The sequence below is a fragment of the Diabrotica virgifera genome, chromosome 3 (assembly GCF_917563875.1).
Source record: "Diabrotica virgifera virgifera chromosome 3, PGI_DIABVI_V3a".
NCBI lineage: Eukaryota > Metazoa > Arthropoda > Insecta > Coleoptera > Chrysomelidae > Diabrotica > Diabrotica virgifera.
The window spans coordinates 65,133,006-65,136,424 of record NC_065445.1 but is presented as its reverse complement, the minus strand read 5'-3'; positions in this window follow the sequence as shown (position 1 = coordinate 65,136,424).

The following is a 3,419-nucleotide window of genomic DNA, read 5'->3' as shown; positions in this document are numbered from 1 at the left end:
TTTTCGATACTCCAATTCTTCTTCTTAATGTGCCCTATCAAGTCCCCTTGACGTTGGCGATTAACATGGCTAAACTGTCTCTGTCTCGAGCTGTTCTAAATACTTGTTCTGCTTTCTTTATGCCTGTCAACTTCCTGATAATCTTTAACCAAGAGGCTATCAATTATGTTTTCTATCAACTGCTCTGCGTCCTTCGATTTTATCCATCATAATAAATTGAAGAATATTATATCGGTCTCTCCTTACTACGTGTCCAAAATAGGCCATCTTTCTACATTTGATATTATCAAACAGGTCAAGAGTAGCATTTACTCTCTTAAGGACTGCCACATTTGTCAGCATACCTACTCGTAGCATACCTCGTAGTTGTACCTCCTCCTCCAAGCACCATTTTCACAGATGCCACCGAATTTTCCTCTTAGGATCCTTCGTTTAAATATAAGTAGGTTTTCATCTGTCTGCTTGGAGATGGTCCATATCTCCGATCTATATGCCAATACTGGTTGTATAAAGGTTTTGTATATGGTTATTTTTGTTTTTTGGCTTAAGTTTCTGCTTCTCATATGTCTATTCAATCCAAAATAGCATTTGTTTGCTAGGATTATCCTTCGCTTGATTACTTCCATCATAACGTTCTCCTTGGTGATCAGCGAGCCTAAGTATGTGAATTTCTCCACCACTTCAAAGGTAGAGTTATCAACCGTGAATGTTGCCGATGTTTCTGGCTCTATTGTTGGGTGTTGATGCCATCATCTTAGTTTTCTCCTCGTTTACTTGCAGGCCCATATTTTTTGAGGCATTTGAGAAGGTTGTATACATTTCTTCTAGCTTGCGTGTTGTGCGGGCAACTAGGTCCACGTCATCTGCATAAGCCAAAATTTGGGATGATTTATTAAAAATATTTCCTCTGTTGCTGCTCTGATTTATATCTGATTTGTTGTTGATCTACCAGGCCTAAAACTACTTTGATATTCTCCAAGAAGCTCCTCTGAATGTGCACTTACTTAGGCGACCATATAAGATACTCGAAAATATTTTGTAAGATGTATTAAGGAGGGTTATTCCCATATAGTTTCTACATTCCAATTGATCGCCCTTTTTGTGTAGCGGGCAAACGATTCCAATACACCACTCTTCCGGAATTTGTTCCTCATTCCAAGCTCTCCTCATAAATAAGCTACAGTCATTTAAAATGTGGGATTACAGGAGGATGCTTAAAATAGCACGGAAACGAACACGGAAGTATTGCAAGAAATGAGCAAAGCATGAATAATAAACACAATAAAAATAAGAACAGTTACAATATCTGGGACACGTAATGAGGGAATAGCTATATGAAATGCTAAGACTGATAATACAGGGAAAGATAAGAGGAGGAGGGACTATAGGAAGAAGGAGAGTGTCATTGTTAAATAATTTAAGGGATTGGTTTAGATGCAGTTCTATATAACTCTTCAGATGAGGCGTAGAGCAAGTAAAGATAGTGATGATGATATCCAACCTCCGATTGGGAGACGCCTCTTAAAGAAGAATTAGCCCCTCCAGAGTCTATAATTTTTAAGTGATACCCAGACATTCCTATTGAATTTCGACTATAGAACTTAATTATCAACGAATATTAATTATATACTCTTAGTAGGAAGGAATGCAAGGAAGTAGATAAGTATTACCAACTCCAACTATCATCAAGTTAATGGTACCTATAAGGTGTAACGATAATATGATGCCAGAGCGAAGCGATGGGCCGGTCGACCAGAGACAACCGTAGGAGCATTCGTGTTGGCGCATAACACCGCTGGGGGAAATCGAAGGAGTAGTGGCATCGAGAGCTTATATTTAAGACGAGCCCGGAGAATGAGAAAATCAGTCGCTGCTAGCGTGTTGAACAAGCAATGGATCGACAGCTGTTGCTAGCGTGTTGAACTAGCAATAGCTCTATTGGCAAAGATGCACCGTATCTTGAGATGGATCTATGGCTAGGCGGACGCCATCATGGTGAAGTGGAGTCTTGCCATGACATGACCGTTATCGCAGTGGGCGGTAGTAGCGAGGAACGAGTGACTGCATGTCAGCCGTGCCGCATTGAAGTGAAATGCGGTATCTCCGGATCGAAATATATGGCTATGTTGATTTAAGGTAGCGAGGTTGTTATTGTATTATATTGTATTATTTATCGTATCATTTTGATATTACTATTATGTTCGGATGACTGTAATAAAGTTTAGTATTGTTTTTCCTTTGCAGAAGACGGAATTATATTTTATTTTATTTGTTTTAAACTGTATATAGTTGTCTTAAATATATTTACTTTATGTTTAGCCTGTGTTTTACTGAGTCTGTCGTCCTGAAAGAGCTATCCGTTACAAAGGAACGAAAAGATGGTAAACTTAAAAAGCTCAGGCTTTTTGAAGTAGCAGCAATTATAATGATGAACTTTTTAAAAACAAATAAGTCGTCATAACGTAATTTTTAAGAATATCTTTAACATTCGAAATAACTGATATTTTCGAAAACTTTTTGCGATCATCGAAAACTTTTTGCGCGCTACGTTTTTTTGCTCAGTATGCCTTGTATATGCTTATATGATAGAAACCGCCAAACCATAGGCAATCTTATATGCAGTTTGACCTAGTTGTCAGTGTCAGTTGTCATTACTACTGACTACTGCTGTCATATTCTGTCTAAATCTTGACCCGAGGCGTAGCGGCGTGTAATTTAGGTTGCCTATATAAACTTGAATCGGCGAAATGGGCCTTTTGAGTTATTTAAATCGCTGAAAAGACTATTTTTTAGTGATAATAAAAACCGATATTTACTGCGGTTACATGATATTTAATATTAAAATAGTATTAATGTGGTAGAATGTAGACTCTTTGTATAATTACCAATTGAACAGTGAAGCTGTTAGATCAATTTTCCGATTCAATCATTTCTACTGTTCACAGTTCTGTGTTTGTGTTTGCTTTTGAGTAGGTATTTCATTTTCTTGACAACGAAAATGTTCGGTGTGGAAAGAATTAATAAGTGCGTGCAATGCGGAAAAGTGTATAAACGTAAACATGATTTAAAAAGACATGTAAAAAGTTCGCATCCCGACAAATTGGATGCAATTGCCCCTTTAAAAGTGCTTAAAGGCAACGTCTAAAGTGCACACATTGTGATAAACAATTTAGTCAAGTTTAAACTTTCATGTCAAAAAAGTGCACACAAATGTATCAGTTTCTGCAGAAACTAAAACATTTCAACATAAATGTTCTCTGTGTAATTATCATGCAACATTTAAAAAGGACGTTATTAAACATTATGAAACTTCTCATAGCATTCGTATGCAATACGATACAAGTTCGCGATTCAAGTTTATATAGGCAACACAAATTACACGCCGCTAATATTCGGGTCAGGATCTAGAATCGAGTCTG